We start from the raw sequence: 20,544 nt of genomic DNA, 5'->3' as shown, positions 1-20,544 counted from the left end.
CTGAAAAACAACTCCAAGGAATGAAAAAAGTCTACATTTGCTTACTGAGATCTCTGCGGCTTTGAAATTACGCACCTCGTTTTTGATAGATTTCCAAGCCCCACGGGCCGCGGACGCCTTGCTACACATAAAAGATCATATAGAGCCGCAGCTCAAGTGAGAGAAAGAAAGCCTGGCAAACGGGAGCTGTGCGGTTTCGCTTTGACGAGAGAGTGGAGCTGGTTGTAGCTGAAGTCTGGGGCAGATGTTAGCCGGCAGGTTTTGGCTGTGTGTGCTTTCATTAGGTTTAGCTTTCATACGCTCCCCGATGACAGGCTGGTCTGCCAAATGAGCTCCCATGTGAGCCGACTGCAGTTCCAACTCCACGTCCAAAAATTGTGTCTGGCTGCAAAAGAGGAAGACATGCATGCGCTGCTATGCATCCTCTGCACACATTCAAGCGTTCACTAACATCACATTAAACGTATGCTCCTGGTGGAAGGAAACACAATGCTGCGACTCTTCTGGCACGTGTTGAAAGGCTTTCACGCACACACACACACGCAGACACACACTGCCTCCTACTCATCCTGTCGTTGTTGATTTGCACGTTAAGGCTGCTTCTTTTGTCTTCCCTCACAAAAACAAAGGTAGATTGATGGGAATGAGAAACAGTCGTTCTCTTCTTTTTGAATATAAAACTCTTTCACACTGCAAGGCTGCGGTGAAAAACGTCTCCCTGATAATGGAGGAGAAAACATTAGCAACACAAACACACACAATCCACACTGTAAGGCAACAGTCGATATTTCTTTGTTAGCGTGTTGCTGCATTGTGTAATGATGTTTTTGCCCTTTCTGGGAAACACAGTCATGAAAGAAGAAATGAAGGGAGCGAAATTGAATTCTTTGCCTATGTAATTGTTTAATGACGAATGGACCCATAAATCGGAGCAAAGAGACGGAAAGTTTTACATTCCCCCCCTCCGGAAGGGAGAGCGATATTTCCTCCTGGTGAATTATAATAATTATTTATTCTGCTTATTCTGTTGAAGTGGTGCCGTCGTCCCCAAGTATGAATTTTACATAAAGCATTTTATTAGCAGCAGTATATTTTGATGATTTATTAAATAATGTGAGAACCTGAAGTCCCGGCTGAAGCCGAGCAGATGAGGTCATATTTAGAGGCGTGGGCGGCGTCTTCACACCGCTGTGATTTGAACTGTGTCGAGGCTGAGCCCACAAGAACACGTTCATCCTCACAAAAGCTTAAATGTCACATAAGCGTTTATCCACTGAGGACGGCGCGGTAAAGATAATTGGTCTTATGGTGTGGTGGCTCCCGATCATGCTTCGAACACCTGCACAATGATTTAATTAGAGCACGGATTCAGCCAGACTCTGTGGAACCAGGGTAATTAAAAAGTGGCCTTAAAAAGTCCGTGTTCGTGTTTCATTATATCACACGAGCTGATACTGTGGCGTCTCAGGAAACACCAGACCGAGGAAATTGAAATAAGGTAATAAACCTACAAGAAAAGAAACGCACACACCACCACTGAAAGGTGTCATATCAATTTACAGGCCACTAACTGACTCTTGTTAGTTAATTAATCTTCACATTCAGCACAGACCAGATCAAACTAATGGAAGGAGTTGAAATAACAATCAGTGTGTTCTTGTGCTGCACAGTCTGATATTATCTCCTCTAGTGTCTCTGTGACTGTCATGGAAGATATATTTTAACATCAGAGGTCATGTCAAACCATTCCCACCTCATTTTGTGCCACAGTAGGGCGCTGCTCTAATGAGCTGCTCTCATGTTGCCGACTGTAAGATTACCGACACCGCTGCATGTTCTCTGTTTTTGTCCGCTCAGTTCTTTCAGCAGGACTTCAAGTTCTTCTCATCTCCTCGTGGAGACCTCGCTCTGAAGAGGCTCTGCTGAATCTTCCTGCCAGCACAGGGCGAGTGTTACCAGGGGACCTCGTGTGCGCTCAGAAACAACCTTAACTTGCTGACATTATCTGGATATGATGTCAAGGCATCGATGTAACATCAGCGCTTCAGAAACGGAGAGTTTGTTCTTCAACTGCCACATTAATATATAGTTTTAAATTGTTTTGATCACTTGAGAAGCATTAATACACATTCGCAGCTCATTTAGATCAAGTAACAGATGCTTTGTGGCTGTACTTGAATATGACAACCTTCTCTGTTATCACTTTTAAACATCGATACAGTCGATCACACGACAGCTGTTGACTGCAGATCAACGTGTTATAAGCTGTTATCAGGTTTGGTGCTACAGACAACAGATGTTAAACAAATTAAGAACAGGACTGATGTCATCACATGACCTCTGTGTTTGGTGGATCATTTGTGGTGGATTTTTTACGTCGCAAATTTCAGACATGGCAGATTTGCACAGGATTTCGATCACAGACGAGCTTCACATTAATTACAAATGACTAAGAGTCCACAGGTGAGACTGGTTCAGGGTGAATATGGCTCCGAAACACTAAAAGTAAAAGTAAGAGAAGCTTTGATGTGTGTCATACTTTGGGTTTTCGTTTAGTTGTTTCCTGTTTTATTTTGTAGATTATGATTCATGTTTTACTTTCCACTTCCTGTCTTTGTCTTTTACCCAGCCTTTCCCGGCGTACCCCTGTGATCCATCAGTTAACCCTTCCTGTGTATTTAATTGTGTTTTCCCTTCACTCTCTGTTGGTTCGGCTCTGTTTCTCATCTGTTCTCTGGTCCGTGCGTTTGCTGCCTGTGTTCTCATGTTGTGCCGGTTTGTACTCAGTTTGGTTTACACTCTTGGATTACTCCAGTTTTGTTGCCAGCGATTCTGCTGCTTGGATGTTGGACTTTGGACATCAGCTTTCATTAAAGCTCGGTTTGAGTTTTGTTCACCTGCCTCGGTGTTCTGCTTTTGGGTCCTCTTTTGATGACCTTGGCAAAGAGGACGTTTACCGTAATCTGCCAAACACAGAGGCCTCACTACAACATTATTAGTGATTTTGGGTTGTATTTCTTTTTAAACTGCTGTTTTTATGCTGTCAAACACTGAGCAATTATGAAATTTGATCGTGGCTCGAAACACGTTCAACAGCAGTCAGCAGCTGTGCTGTGAGACGACTATATCGATGTTTGAAAGCAAAAAAATAACGTTTCTTTATGACATCATATCCAGGAGATAATGTTAATACAAGTCAAATACAGACTTTGCTTGTCCCGTACGAACAGGGCTCTATCACACCTGTATGAGCAAACCTCTTGGACGGGTAAGAGAGGCGTAGAAGAAGAACATAAAGATGTGCTTGCATGATGCCCGTCGTGTTGGTCCGCAGCACAAGGAACTTTTCAAGAATTGCAAAGGTGTTTTCAAACTGCACGTGAATCATATTTTATAACTGGAATGATTATGAATATAGATAAGACAGGAGCAGAGTCAATAAGCACGGATTTACTCTGGCTGATGCAAGTTGAGGCAAAGACTCATCAGTGAGAGTTTAGTGTTGCAGCTCGAGTGAAAAAGTTTTGGTCATTTTAAGGTCTTATGAGGTCATTTCATAAAAGTTGGATACGTGCAGCAGCACTGGGCGTCTGCTGAGTAAAGAGGCTCCAGCAGTCATTAGACCACAAGGCGAAAAATCTGCTTTGTGTTCAGTTTGAACCATTTTCAGACGCAGACACTGTGGACAAAAAAAAACCAGCCTGACCTATAGCTTCCCATTTCCATGCCAATTTGTGCCGCTACATAACAAACCCACTCCTCTCCTTAAACCCTTTTTCTGGCTCTCTACTGTCCAGTAATGTCTCCGACTCCCTGCTGTGCCACTTCCCCTGTAGGGTGCTGTCACACTTTCGCTTTTGTTCTGCTGCCTCGTTCTCACTGAACAGATGCTAACTAGATTGTTAGCTGCTCTCCGACCTTGAAGAATCCACCACCAATCTGCAACAAAGCTCGGAGTTAAACTAGACCGAGATCTCCGAGACATCACAACAGCATTCTGCTATCATTAAATGATCTCTGCCGACTGAACGTAAGTAATCAGCAGCTTCTCTTCTCACTCCGTCTCCTTTCCCGCACACTATACGGCCGCCGTGATGTGGAGGAATCTGGTTATCCCTCCCTTAAGCACTTCTCTCATCCTTTACTCTCAGTAGAGGCCTTGGGATGCTTTTAATCACTGCTTACAGCTTTGTAACTCGGCTGCTAAAGTGGATTCTGGTATTGGGATATCATTAGTAGACCATTATCGCTGCAGCAGCGTCATTCAGGAGCTACCTTTTTACAATTTACTGTGTCAGCAAACTCAGCTAAGTTCTTCCTTCGGTTTATTAGAATTATTTGTCACTTTCAGGTGATTTTAGTTAAGGAGTCCTTATTTCATCTTGCCACTGACAATAGAAAATCCATTGCATTTATTTAGGAGTTGTTCTTGTCCAAAGTAGCTCACGGTGACAAGAACAAGAGCTCAATATTGTCTCTGTTCTTGAGGAATGACAGGATGTAAGTAAGTGCTTGCGTGGCGTGTAGGTGTTGTTTCTGAAATGGTGTGTTTTCAGCCTGCAGCGCTGAACGGCCAGTGACTCCGCCGTGCTGACTTCACAGTGGAGTTTATTTGACCACTGTAGGGGCAGAACAGAGAGGAGGAACGGGAGCACCGCGGCTGAGCCGGAGTGGAGGGTTTAACATTGGCTTGGAGGTATTGTAAGAGGGAGCCGGTCCCTTCGGTGCCCTGCAGGCCAGCAGCAGAGTGTTGAACCGAATGCAAATTGCAGCAGGAGGGGGAGTGGAGTGAACAGAGAGGAGAGTCAGTGTGGGAGAACTTGGGGAGGTTGAACACCAGACAGGAAGGAGCAATCTGGACGAGCTGCAGAGAGCTTGTGGGAGATAGAGACTTCAGGGAAGAGGAGCCACTGTGGGAGAGATTTTCGGTGAGAATTGCAACTAAAGTCCTTTTATTTTAGCAAGTCGGCCACTCGGCAGCCATCTTGGCGATGCCAGGCAGTTATTCTGGGCTCACAAGACCAAGCCTCTCTCTGAATGAATGACAAGAGAGCCATAACTTCACATTTAATACTCATAAAAGCTGTTTATTTAAACAGCTAAAAACAGTTTGGTGACAAATTAAGGTTTAGAACGCAGCCACAATTTTCTTTTTTCCACAAGTTATACTTCTGCTACGCACACGCACGGTTTCACAACACAGAGTGCAGTGATGCTGTCAGCACCAGAACACAACGTCACCTTTCTTGGTATTCCTTGCATTAGCGTGTTATCCTCCTCTTCAATGATTATTAGAAGTTCGTCTGCTGCCGCACCAAATCGGTTGAAGCTGTCGTGAAATTTCAAATGTGCGCTATCGATTGGTCGACATGTCACCCAGTTGGCGGTGGTGGGGGCCGGGGTTAGTTGTCTGCTTTTCTAGGGGAAGGGACGGGATTTGTGTCATACAACCACGATCTCCGGCGTTACAGACTTCTCTATTCAAAATGCTTTAGGTGGATTGTCTCCTCTCTTGTGACGTCTCACAGGGTCACACAGGCACGTTCCTCGCTGTCTGAGTTGGCATTTCCGCTGCAGTATTGTCAGTGTTAATCGTCAGGTCTGAGTGTGGGCGTCTCATCTATTGAGGCCCATTTCATAAAAGCAATTTGTGAGCACTTCCACACGGTTGAAAATCACGCTAACGAGATATTACGCAAGTGTCTGAGTCTTGAAGGGCTCTCACAGGGTCCTTCACAGATGTATCTGCAATTTGCAAGTTCAGATCATTTCTGAAACGTGAAGCTGCTGTGATTTGATTTTGAACAGTGCTCGCAGGTGCTATTGTGAAACAGGCCCCAGTCGAGAAGATGTCTTTGGTCCTGCTCCTCAACAAGGTTCTGCTGGGATTCTGTCCCCACAGAGAGCTGTGTAGTGAAGTTAAACACAAATTGGAGCATGATGTTCGTCTGTGAAACATGAACCAGGGAGTCATTTGAATTGCAAAAAGTTTAGAGTGTTATGTTAATTCTGTTGTTTTTTAATCACGACGACTGACAATCGAAGCTGGTTGTTTTCTGCAGCATTCGAGTTCAAATGCAGAGCGAAAGAGTTTGAGGAAGAAACTGATTTCAAAATATCGTCAATCTCGGCACTTTGATTAAAAAGAAAGCCCTTGTCTGAGTTTGACAGGAGGGAAAACCTTCTTGGTTTTTAAAAAATAATTAAAGTCGGATTAAGCGATTATGGAGAAGGACGGTTGATATTTGAACGCAGCAGCCGAACAAATGAGAGCACGGATACCCGACCTGAACCTGAAGGACCAGAAATGAGGTCCGGGTGCTATGATGCCTTTCTACGGACATTTACACAACACATGTAACCAAGGAAACAACTGTGTGAAAGAGTAACACAACCTCAGTGCTTCAGTTCACATTAACTGCGTCACGCTCCAACTGGGTTCAGACAGAACGCGTGTCGAGTTCATGCTCTGTTACTCTCTCGGACTCGTCCTGGTTTGGACCGAAAAAATGCATCCCGAGCCGCATTAAAAAAAAAGAGTGCTGACCGAAAGAGAAATATGATTCAGAGCATCTGCTTCCAAAAAGTCTATGAAGCTTCACAGGCAAAGACGTGTTACTCCAACAAAAGGATGCGATCATCAAGTAAAATATTATTACACCAGAAATGTTATTTACTCATCTCTCTTCACTCAGTTCTGTCATGGTGCGGTTCTGTTCCTCATCTGCGAAACAAGTGGAGTGCAGCTGGTTCCTCTTCTGCTGATTGCTGATTGGCTGGAGAAGTGTTACGTGGCTCGGTCCAGAGCCGGTCCAGAGCCAGAGCCAGGGCTGCGTACGAACACCAGATTTTTTTCAGCGTGCACAGCAGACCAAAATTCAATTCAATTCAAAATACTTCATTTGTCCCCGGTGGTCGTACACAGTAGTGGAGTAGTTGTACACAGATACAAACAAGTCAGAACGTCAAGTACACCGCAGGTTAAGTATTCAGACAAAAAACTAGTGAGATAGAATAAAATAGACTAAATAAACTAAAGGATACTTACAGTATCTATATGAGGTGCAAAGTATCATTGAGGTAGGTCGGGTTGTGCATGAAGGAGATAACATGAGAAATCACTACTGCACTCATCAGCTGAAAGCTTTTTTCAGACCTGATTTATTCTACATGTTTCTCATTTTCTAAAAGAAATCAGTTTCCATCAGGACAAAGACTGTCTGACTTTTCTTGATCCTGCAGATGTCGAGTCTATTGTCACCACAGAGCCTGGATGATGACCTGAGGCCGTTTAATGTGCACACACACACACACACACACACACACACACACACACACACACATACAGGTAGCGTCAGCTGGAGACGCAGCGTTGTTCGCTCTTATTCTCTGACACGTTCACACCCACACAGAATAGAGACTGCCAGAGTCAGAGGCTCAGAGGAGTCTAGAGCAAACAACATTAAAAAAACAGGCAAACAAAAAATATTTAATGAGATGTGTTCAGTGTGAGGAGGAGTTGTGTGTATAGGCTGCTAGAAAAACATACATTATTTCACAGAGAGGTTGTTGATGAGTAACACAGTGTCTCTTCGTACAAAATACAATTTGTATTTCAAAGTCGATGAAGAGGGTTTATCTTCATGAGGGCAGTGGGCACGAGGTGTACCCGGAATAGGAAGATACAGAAGGGTTAAAATGATGTTGGAAATGAAATGGCAGTGGTTTGTATATACTGCCGAGAGCTTTAAGTGTCGTAAGCCAATATAAGGCGGGAAGCAGGCTTGTTGACAGTAGTGAGCTCTGCAGGAAGCAGTAGTTGTGTGGTTTGCAGGGCGACAGGAGTCCCAGCTCGACATCTATCCAACCCACTGACAAATAAATGAGGCTGAATGTTCCAACTGTGGAAAATAAACCAGAATTTCTGCTGACATTTTGAATTGATTGCACTGAGAACGAGCTGACCCCACCTGTGCTGCAGAGAGATAAGAGATTTACAACGCGTGCAGGTCTCAGTCAGCAGCGCGCGGCTCTTTTCCTCGTGTAAAATGAATACAACATCAGGGAAGAATAATGCAGTGTTATCCGGGTGTTTCATCTTCTGCCTTTTCCAGATTCTGGAGGGACTTCAAGAGCTCCTTATTTAGGCTGTGAGATGAAGTTATGTTCCCGTGCTATTGTGCGAGAGGGCCACCTGAGTTCATGTTCGCTGGAACAGGGAATGTCACAACTCTCAGCAAGAGAAGATCAAAGCCACACCTCTGGGCTTTGTTATATATTGAGTTAACTTCCAACGCTCACGATACATCTCTCTCCCTCAGCTCTTTCCCCTTTTGGCAAAAGAGCGAATTAAACTCGACTTGTGTCATCATACGCAATCCGTCTTCATTTGTTAATGCGTCAGGGCCGGCTGTTCCCGCATCGAGAGCTGAAACCAAGCAACACAGCTTGCTTCACGGCTCGTCATACCGCCAGGGCTGTCGCCGAGTCCTCAAGGTCTCCCACAACATCTCCTCTTTTCAGATTTGTCACGGTGGTAGAAGAGAAAGCGAAGCAGAAGTGAATACGTGTTGCTACATGATGTGTGTCGAGCCCTTTTAATCATGACCTGAAGGTCAGATTGTTCCATATAAATCGTACAGTTGCAAAACCTTTTCTTCTCGTGTTTACTTCTCTTTGATGAATTCAGCTCATAAAGCAGTAACGTGAATCATCCTGGCAGAGACAAGGATGAGTGACAATCCACCCAAACTTCATTATGTTGTCAGGTGTTTGATTGACGTGCATGTTTTTAACCACTTGAACCCATTTTTCACAAACATAAAATCTGAATAAACGTTTAATATAGAATCCAAATGTGATCAGTGCTGCACCTCCTAATGTAAAACCACTGATACACTGTTCAGCACAGGTGAGACAAAATATAGGTAGTATACCATATCACTTTTCTCACTGCGATACGTTATCGATACACTGGTGCCAAATATTTACATTAAAACAAACACTTAAAATGGATTCTCCTGCCATTTTGACTGAGTCACTTCTTCCTGACTCCATGTGGTGGCGCTTAACAGGTGAATGAGGGTAAAGAGAACAGAAGTTAAACTGGAAATATCCCGGGAAAATGAAGGCAGAGTTTCAATCCAGTCTGGCCTCCATTCAACCCAGTCATCAGAATAAATGTCAGCTAAGTATGTTTCTACAAATCCACATATAAGCTCAAGGTGAACGTGTCTATGTTGCAACTTTACGTTTGTTTAGTTTAAATTTTCTATTTCTCCTTTGTCACAAGACATAAATCCTTCTTTTTAGTTTACACAGATTAGATGTTCTTTATTGTCCACAAGAGAAATTCATTGAGCTGAGGTCAGTACAATAAATATAAGACATACAGATGATGATGATGATGATGATGATGATGATGATGATGATATTCTGATACCATCATTATTACGGGATACTGATTGTATCGTATCCTGATTCTTCGCCCCGGTCAACACCACACACAGAATTATGGGACGATATTATTGTTTTGGATTTTCTCCTGGAAATTGATGGTCTTGATGTTGTATAATCATTTATTGAGCTCTGGATCAATGTCAACTTGTGAGCTGCATTATCACGACATCAATATGGTAATAAAGAGGAATACATGTGTCATTAAAGGAGAAATCATGAAGATTGATTCTACAATGTTTATATTTTAATATATCCGGAGAGACGAGGCCTCATTTGACTACAAAATGATTTTCATAGCAGAAACAGTTTGGATCAAAAGGTGATTCAACGTGGAGCGACACGGTCAGTTATTATGACGATACGCACCTGAATTTAATCCTTTTTCACCTGATGAAGTTTTGGGTAGTTTGGGCTCAGAGTGTTGGAGCGTCCGACTGTGCTGCACAGCTTTTCATGGATCCCATTTGGACATTTGGACGGAGCATGCGACGAGATGGATGAGCATTTGTTTCTGCACTGTTTGTTGGCGATCAATGAACAACCAGTATTATGTTAAAACTGATGGGATTATTAGATTGAACATGCTGGACGATCATCATTGTGCAGCTGCTGGTCCGTATTTTCAGTTTGTGTCTTGAAAATATGAACACAGTCTTTTAGGTTAACCGTGTTCACCTTGAAGTTTAAAAAAAAACAAAATCTGGGTAAAAAACTGAATTTACAAATACTTTTAATGTGCAGCACGAACACTGTGCACAGCAGTTTAGCTGTCTATTGTTCTTTTTACTTAGCGAGTGTCTGGTGCATAATCAGCAGCTCATTTGTGCTTTCTCATTTTTCTCCCCACTTTCTATCAACAGAAGCATTTTTCCGAACAGTGAACCTTCCAGGAGACTTTGCTTACCGCAGTGATCAGTTGCTTCTTGCAGCAGGAAACTGTTCAATATGTGGGCACAGAAACATTTTGTGAAAGTCGGCTTAGATCCGACTCTTTTGGTGAAAATCAATAAAAACACACAAAAAATAATAGTAATGAGCTTCATGTAAAGTAACTGCTGCAGTGAGTCTCAAAGAGCCCTCTGAAAATCTGTGCATTTGTATTTTTCCTTATAATAATCATTTGTTATTAGCACATAAATAAAGGTAAAACTTTAGGTCTTAACTTAAAGCTTTAAAAGGTGAAGGTGCTCTTCACTGTCTTCAGTCTCTGCCTCCGTCAATTGTCTTTGCATGGTCAGTATAGCAGCACAGGATTTGCAGTAGCACTATAATATGCTGCTCGGGGCTTTTTGAGGTTGGATCAAATGCTTGGCTTGTGCCTAAACAATTCTGAATCAAAGTCCCTTTAATTGCCCATTTCTATAATCAGAAACTGTCATGTGCGACTAATTCACAGAGAAACAGAGCTTTTAGATTCACACTGTGACCCATTTGGACTGATACAACGCACAGTGATCTTCACACACAGCACAGTGCACCACACACTGCAACTGATTCAACATGAAAATTCTTTGGTTGAGATTTTGCTTTTGTCGGTTAAATCCTGATTCAACATCGGTGGAAGAAATGTTCTGATCTTTTACTTTAAGCCGCTACAAGGACCTTTTTTGTGTTGATTCTGGCCGTAACATTTGAATACGGAGCGGCTTCCTTCTTTTCCTCAGTTCATCCTCAGAACTTCACCAGAAAAAAAATGTTTTGTTTTTATGACACGCCATTATCCGTCAGTCTGACCCGGTCACAGGCGTTAAGAATAATAACAGTAGAGAAATTACTCCTCTCTAAAAGGCAACATTAAATCAATTATCCATTTTGCGCTGAAAAGGTAAAACTGGGAAAACAGAGCAAAGTAATAGAGCACACCAGCAGACGTCTTTGTTAGAAGTCAAAAGTTCATCCATGCTTTGCAGAAACGATGGATAAGTTGAGACTTTTCTTTAGATTCAAGTTTCAGTTTTATCTTGTGACAAAGCTCATGGTCTGGTTAGGTTTAGCCGCTAAAACCACCTGGTTAGAGTGAAGAAAAGATCATGTTTTGGCTAAAAAAAACAGTTTTCAGTCAAAACAACCACGAGGTCACGAGGTCACGAGGAATCCGGTGGAGTCGCACTAAAACTTACAAATGTTGAAACGCAGTCTCGAACTGCGGTCACTGGCTTGGCAGCCTTCTCATCTATAATTCCTCCCCCATCCACCCTCAGTCAGGTCGTAACGTGGTCCTTATATTACACGTTTTGTAGAAATGTCAGTGTTGTATGTGTGACACATACAGTACATGTGTCAGTGTATCAGCTGTGTGCAGAAACATTAACTGCCAACACTTTATTCTGGCAGCTGAGCTGAAAGTACATAAATGTAGGATCTGAATCAACACAGCACAACATTTTCTTTTTTTGTTCTATACGTTCTTCTTTCCCATCACTCTGTGGTGCCTACATTACCCATAATGCAACTTGACCATTAACGGTTTGGTCATTGACGTCACAAGCAATTTGTCAGATATTTCGCGGCTCCCTCTGGAGCCACAAACCCAACCTCCATCTATCCACTCTCTAAACCACCTATTTCATCATGAGAAATAGGCAAAGACTCGAGTGGACCGCTGAGATGTCACCGGTCCATCACAGAGGTAACAAACACAGACACACAAACACATTCACACCCACAGGCAATTTGTGTGTCTCCGTTTCACTTATTCTGTCTGTCTGTGGTCTGCGGCAGGAAACTCACGCAGACGCACCGAGAACATGAAACCTGCCGGCTGCGAGGTGACAGAACTAACCACAGAGCAGCCGCGCCATGCTGACATTTAACCTGAGCTTCTGTAGTTAAAAGTAAATGTATCTCTCCGCCTGCCCTTTGTACCTCCACACTCCCACTTTCCACTGTGCCATTTCAGTGTCAAACTGCTGCCTGGTCCTATTTGTCTCCTGCACATCTGTGGTGGAAGAGCACGCTTCACTCGCCACAGAAAGGCATTTATTTGCATTTTAAAGCACGGCGCTCATTTCACAAGATTTCACGCGAACAGGATGAAATTCACAAAAAAAATAAAGCCCACATGAAGCAATCTGCAGCCAAGAGTTATTTCTCCTGCATTCAAAGTACGTGTCTCACTCGTCTGAATTTCTTATTTATTGTGCCAGCACTCAGAAATCCGTGGACTTTTCACCAAGTTATAAATAGCTTTTTTGAGTTCAGCAGCTGAAGCCTGGCTGAGGCGACAGCTCATACGCTGTGAGCTGGAGACTCACACATGTACAGTGGCATCAGCTGACAGTAATGATTATCACCTTCTTGTACTGGTGACCAAAAACAGCTGTTCATACACACACACTTTTTTTCCACCATGCATTGGATATATACAGTAGATGATGACATTGTGATAAAAAAAACTACATGCTGAAACCTGGGAACACCTCAACATCGCTAAAAATACGTCCAACTGGGCCACAGGAAGGAGCTGTCCAGTGATCATACAAGTTTAAAACAAACATCTGGGTTAGTTACATTAATCTGACAGAGAGAATTAAACTAAAGAAGACAGAAGACAGAAACAAACCTCACATCTTACAGCCTGACGTCCTGTTTCAACTATTGGCAGCATTACAGGTGAACTCACTTTTGGTTTAACCTCCAAAAGAAGTGGTCCCACGGTTTCATTGCATCGTGCACTTTAACATCGTGGGATGAACCAGCATACGACCGAGTTTGCTCAAAGCTAAATGAGATCTTAAAGATTCAGAGTGAAGGAAGGAAGTCAGCAAACGTGACTAAACATAACGTGAATAAAACTTTGAACATCACCTCGTCTATGAACATTTGTGACCGAGTCACGAAACACAGATTATCATCAGTAATGGTGAGTTTGTGTGTTTGAATTCAGGTCAAGGACTAAACTCAGCACTCACCAGAGACTTTGGTTCTCTCTTTGCTTTGCTTTGCTTTTCTTTTGTTCTCCCCTCTCCTCCTGTAATGTCACGTTCATGTTCAAGTAAAGATAATAATCCTTTATTAGTCCCGCAACGAGGAAATTTGCATTATTGCAGCAAAGGGTGCATCAAATATAGAGATAAGCATCAATAAAAAAACAATAGTAAAGAAGAAAAGAAGACAAAAATAAGTAAAAAAGGAAGATATGAACAAGAGAAACACACTCAACAGTTCAAATGTTACACTATTGCACAAACATATTGTAAGTCCATTTCCCCTCCAGCTCCAGTCAGCAGTCAACATAACAGAACAGAAACACCCGACAGTGGAGGTCACCTCCGGATCACTGCTGCAGTCAGGCTGATCAACAGGAGTGAAGATAAAACCTGAACGTTTGAAGTGAACGGTTCTGATCAGAGCAGAACCCGAAGTGACTCCAGGAGTTTATTCCTCCAAATTGTTCTGGATAAAGTGATTTTGTGAAGCAATTTCCTCTGGTTTTTAACCATGAATACAATGTTTACCTCACCTTCACCAAGTAGTCGACTAAATTCAACCATTTAACCACAGAGGTGACAGATTGCTCATATAATTCAATGGAAGACTGAAAAACAACTCATTTAACTGCTTTTATTTATTCACTCTTTGTTGAAATAAAGCAGTGATGTTTTGAGCTTAGAGCTGCCAGAGGAACGAGGCCTGAATGTTTCTGTTGATAAGACGTAAGCAGAAAAATATATGATCGAAGGGGCCCAGAAAGATTTGATCATTAATGAACAAATGGACCAATCGGATCATTTTAAAAGCAGCTAATTTACGGTAAGATTTTAACAGTCCTGTAAATACATGCGGGTTGATTAAAGCTAATTGGAAGGCAAATTTTAGTTAATAGTCCAGCAAATGTAGATGTTTGGAAGAGTAAAAAACTGAGTGAAATAGTAATTAAAATCAGACATATTCGCTTTTGATTAAATGTTTATTGCAATGATGTGTCTACACAGGAATCTGAAACATGCTGTACGAACATGCTTTTCACAAATGAATGAAAAACACTTGAATCACAAAGAGCAGAAAGTGTGAACAGCTCAACTCGGCTCACTCTGTACTTTACTGTATGTTGCCTTTGATGAACACTCATTTTAAAAAACAAACTGCGGCACAAATAATTAGTTCCTCAGAGGAAAGTTGTTCCTAAAATGTTCCTGTGCATTTCAAACTGTTTGCGCTGGGGATGAGTTCAGCTCCACCTGAGTTTTTAAGCCTTGAGCCTGATAAAAAAAGGTGATCGATTGTTTTTTTTAAAAGCTATCAAAGAGTTAAGTAAAAAGATATTTTTGATTCCTGAAGTAAAAAGGCCTTCATCTCCTCAACAGGGTCGATCCACAGATCATTTCAAACATTACAATCTTATTTATCCAAAAAAAAAAACATATTAAATAAATCAGATTTTTTTCTCCACTGTTTTTCTTTTGATCACTGCGACGACTCCTTCACTCTGTGTGGTGAGTTTTTTCTTTCTTCCCCTCCTGTGACGACCTGGCAGAGTGGTGGCTCATTAGTCAGATGAGGATCACCTGTGCTTGATGACCTGAAGCATCTAAAAATTGGCCTGCACACAATGTCTCCTCCTCGCTCTGCGCCCCACTGTCACTCTTAATTAATGTTTTTGGTTGTTTTGTGTTGCTCAGTTTTGTTATTGTCACTTTATTTTTACCCTCAGCCTTCTTGTGCAGCTTCTCCCTCTTTTATTCTGAATTCTGAGACAGTTCATGACATGGATCAGTTCAGGTCAAGTTAAACCACTAGTAATGGCAGCATCATTATTTTTCATGTTTCCTGCAGGATTTAATTTGAACCATGTTGTGTGTGCACTCCACTAAGAGGTAAATTATACTTGAAGCATTACTCAAGCATTTCAGTGTTGTACTTGAATAATTGAGACTCACAAGAGACAAAAATGGTCAGAACTGGTGCAGAAGCAGCCGACGGACACTCTTTTATTCCCTTGAATGGGTCAACCTCAAAAAATAATGCAACTAACAGCCTCTTTTCACAGCACAACCGCCAAAATAAATGTCTCTTTATGTTGCAACTTTACATTTCTTAAGGTTAAATATGAAATTTCTCTGGACACAACGCATGTTCTGGCTTAATATACCTGTTTTTGAAGCTGCAAACACGACAGGAGATGGTGCTGATGGTGCTGATGGTGCTGATGGTGCCTTAAAAAGATCCAGTTTACAGATGATGAAACACGGTGGTGCTTTGTCAGATATATCCAGTGGTGTCTCACCTCCAGATGTTGAAACGCAGTCTTGAACAGCCTCCTCGCCTATAACTCGACCAATATTACCTGTAAGTCAGGTAATAAACTGGTAATAAATCTGTGGTTTGCAGAGACGTTACCTGCAAACATTTATCGTGGCGACTGAGCTGCTTTTCAACAAGTTCCCCAAAATAAAACAAATTACAGTTTGTACAGTCGTCGCCCTGCAGAACAACACGTGTGACAACTGAGCAGATGCTTCATTTAGCTTTGTTGTTTTCTGCCTTCACAATCTGTCGAACAAATCGCTGTTGAAAAATAAACACGTTTTCTGATCTGACGCTACAGTTAAAAGGATTTTTAGAATCGGTCTGAGACAGGAAGTGACTCTAATGTTCAAGTGTTACTGGTGACACACCCAGTCCTCCTCCCTCTGTAACCCTATTTCCCCACAGTCATAAATGACGCAGCCACTGGAGATGTTTGAGACTTGAGCAGAAACATGAGTTTCTTCATCTTCATCATCAACATTAAAAGCTCAGCTCTTAAACCGACATGGGCGAGAAGTCCAACTGGGAAAACTCCGTCTGCTGTTGAAGATAATATGATCTGATCAAACTCTCGCTCGTCTGATTTTTTTTGTTTTCTTTTTCCAATCCAAGAATCTTTGTTTTTGAAATCTCCATAATGAAACGCTGATGATATTATTATATTATAAATATCATTTTGTTGTGACACGTAAAGTTTTATTATGAAGTTACTTTTTGTGTCGTTATTATGCAGTCAGACAGAACTGAGAGCAGAAGTAATGACACCGGGATAAAAACATGTTTTAGTGTGAAACAGAGATGTGATCAAGAACTTTTTGATTCACATTAAAACATTTTTAATTACAAAAGTATTTCACATGCAGAAGTCTATATTTGATCGCAGTGTGTAAAGTTTTGTTTTTCTGTTTGATTGAATAATAAAGATGCAAAAGTAACTTTTACACAGGTACAGGAGCAGAGATGACGCACACACATCCAGTGTTTTGTTTCTGACTCTGGTGTGTAGCAGTTAACCAAAACACTCACAATGCTGTGAACCTCTTGACTTCAACTACTGAAGTAGTCTCTGCAGAAACACAAACATTTACAACTAACACCTTATAACAAGTGTTAGCAGAGCAGCAGCTTGTGTTGCGAGGCCTTTAGCGGTGAGGTTCGTAGGTAAATGTGAGACGTTTGTCGAGCACATGTCCGCGTCTTCAAATCCGGAAACAAGGAAGTGAGTTCGCTGAAGTCAGAGGGGCTGGTTCAGGAGATCGCCAGGATGAAATGTTGGCAGTTAACATTTCTGCAAACCACTGATACCTTCACGATTGGAAGTGTCATATTGACATTTCTAGATGGAAAACTGGCAGTAATACCACTTTTCCACCAAAATTAGCGGTTTGCACAGGTTTACAGGTTTAAACGCGGGTCCACCCACTAAAAATCACCAATTGATCCCATTTCCACTTCCTGCAGGCAAGACAGCGTCTGTGATTCTTGTCTGAACCGTCGCGTTGTACGTCACGAATGTGCCTGAAACAGTTGTAACAGAAGAAAAAACAACAACAGACCCGTTGTGAAAGAAGTGTCTGTAAAACTGTGGATAAATTATTTTAAGTGTCACAACCCCCGAGACATGACTCGTTTCACTGCCGTGATTTTTGACCAGTGGTAAAGGGGAAGTAGACTTCATTACATCTCTGAAGCAAACTAGAACTCAGCATTTCCAACCATTCTCCACCATTTCAGTCATAAATATTTGTACATCTGTTTTTTTACAATGACCAGAACACCGATGCAGAGGCACTCAGAGCTTTTCCTCTTCAAAGTGCTCGCTGCAGTTAATTTATAGTCCTGTGTTAAACATTTAGATGGCCGTGCTCCTCTCCACTAAATGCAAAGGCCTTGATGTTTAATAGCACGATTGTGTGCGCGTCCATTCTGTGGGTGCGCTGAGCATCCAGGCAGAGCACTCCATTGTAATATTCAACGAGACGGGTGCACGGTGCGGTGATTCATGAGGAGCCGTTAAATTCATCCATGTCAAGTTACGCACGCTGCGCCGTAAAATCAACTGATCTTATCCAGGGGGTTTCATCAGGGCAGAGCCGTTCATTCATTAAAGGGGGTGACTTATGAGGTCAGATGCATTTCGAATGAGTTCCCCCCTCGTTTTAATGAAGTGGTTTGACCCAGGAATTTATGAGAACATGTGCTATTTTAAAGGTGCGTCGACCGTCTGCCAGGATGAAACTGAGCCCCACATAATCTGCACCTGCAGCCAACCCACTAAGTATTTACCTCAAGACGATATTTGTTTAACTCCCTGAATGTGTGTTTCTGTGTTTATGTGTCACTGCATCTGTTGGAGGAGGAATTACTGCCAAGAAATAGTCCCAAAGAAAAGAGGGACTATTTTCTCTTTATTCACACTGCATCTAAAAATGTTTCAGTGGGGATTATACAGAGGTGTTCGTGTAAATGCCACTTCAGGAAACACAAATGAGCCGCATCCCCTTCGATTATCTGACTACTCTGTGACACGCAACACATCTTTGATTTACTTTCATTGGTATATTTTCATGATTCATTCAAATCCTCCTTAAAAGGATTTAATGTATATCAAAGTCAAATTGGCGAACATTTCATCGACCTTAAGTATCAGTAAGCTTTTAAGTAGCACCTGTTCCCACACATCACATCTCCTGCTCTGCATTTCCCTGCAGAGTTGCAACAAATGATCAAGTGTTAAACATGTTTAACATGAACAGTTTGCTTTGTTCGCAGGCTCACAGCTTGAGGTGAGACTGAGCTACAGGTTGCAATGCATTTTGTGTGTTTTAATCTGAATCTGCTTCTCTGCTTTTTAAATTGTTGCCTGTAATAGTGTTTTTATGATTGCTCCAGGAGCCCTGTGGTCCTCCAGGGATAACACTGTCTCACACTTTTTAATATAATGGTTTTATTTACAAAGGATTGTCCCGTTCACTCGATTATGTGTGTTAATGAAAAGTGTAGTTATTGCAGGATTACTGCTGCTATTTGCTTTGCTTTTGGATTTATTTTACACAGTTTGCAGTGGACCGTGGGTATAATCGTATCTACTGGTATACATATATTGTTGTTTTAAACCAAACCTCTCTTTTAAATCTTATCGTTATTGGAGCAGGGTCTGGCCGACACTGAGGAGGAGTTTCAGGTTACCCTTCCTCACTGGAGTGTTGTGGTGTTGATTCATTATTAATAATTCTCTGTTCTTGTGACTTTGCAGTGGCACAGACAGGTGATGGCAGGTGGGTATTGTCCAAAAACACTTAACCTGCCTTTGGTTGGTCCTCTAACCACTAAAGACTGACCATTTTTACTTTCTTCTTACTCTCTATTGGTCTTTGCTCTCATTAGTTCACTATTTTAACCCTCATCTGTCTCAGAAATCTTGCTGCTAACATTCTTCATTTTTTTTCATACGTACATGACCTGTCCGACCTCTTTACTGCTCGCTGAACAAGGCATTTCTTTGGCTCCCATGGTGGCAAAGTTGGAAGTGTAGTCTTTAACACGTTATGTATTCATATAGTATTTTTTATGTCTCAGGTGGGAGAAGCGTTAAGATGAGACTGTGGTGTGAGTTCTGTCACTTAAATGAAGTGAAAAGAAATATTATAATTGAGTTTCTTACACCTGCACACACCTCATCTATTTATATTTCAGTTACTGATATAAGTCCTTATCTTTGACAGATGTGCTCCGTGCTAAACTGGAAGGTCAAGTACGAGTGAAAATAAAACCTCCGTGCAGGTAAACTGGAAGCTGGGATGCTGTGTAGAAAATCCAAAGAGAAACTATTGTGTGACTGTGAACTGGAGGTGTGTACATAAATCCACCGTGACTTCATGGCACGCCGTAAAAAAAATCATGTGTCATTTAACGCCGTCTGTATTTTATGACTTTGGTCGTGCAGGAAGAGACAAAGCCAGATGACCGTCATAGTCAAGGGACCCTCGTTGTCATGGTAACAACAATAGACGTGTGGTTGACATTGTGAAACGGTCGCACTTTGTTTAGGTTTGGTCACCAGCGTTACTTTGGTTGGTTTGGGTTAAAATAAGTGATTGAAGTTACGTTACGTGCATGAGCACAGTGATTAAAAAAAGAAAGGTTAACTTTAAGTTTTGGATGCATAACCTTGGATATGTTGAATTCTTACATTTCTTCAATTTGCAATTTTCTTTAGGTTCAATTTTCTATTTTGTCTTCGTCATAGGTGAAGGCATAAAAACCACTTGGTTCGGGTTGAGAAAACATCAGGTTTTGGCTTAAAATACCTGTTTTGGTGGCAACAAACATGCCTGAGGATGTTCAGGTGTCCAGTCAGAAGTATTAGTTTTTTGTCGCCACAAACGCAGCTGGAAGTTGCTCCGAGGTTTCCTTAAACAAGCGTGTGGTGTCACGCTTACAGATGTGGAAGCTCCAAACCCAAAATGAAATAAACATGTAATGTGAACGTGATATGACACATTTTTCCATTTGGCTGCAAAAATTCAACACATGTATAAATGAACTCACAGTATTGTTTTGTTTCCTCACCGCTAAAACATTAACATGATTGCAACGTTCATCTTTTTCCCCAAATGTAAAAAAAAATAAATGTTTTCAGTGACACGTCGTGGCTGTTTGATGACACTTTACAGTAAAACATTTGACAGCTGTCACTTTTTTTTCACTGCTGTTTCAAGGACTTTCTAAAGTTGGATTTTATAACAACAGTAAACGTCAGTGTGCAAGAACGTCTGTCCTGCAGCATCGTCAGGTTTATTTACATACTTAAAATGTCAAACGATATCACCGTCC

The sequence above is a fragment of the Pagrus pagrus genome, assembly GCF_965226575.1.
Source record: "Pagrus pagrus genome assembly, chromosome: 5".
Lineage (NCBI taxonomy): Eukaryota > Metazoa > Chordata > Actinopteri > Spariformes > Sparidae > Pagrus > Pagrus pagrus.
The sequence above is the reverse complement of the archived record's forward strand: the minus strand, read 5'-3'. Positions refer to the sequence as shown.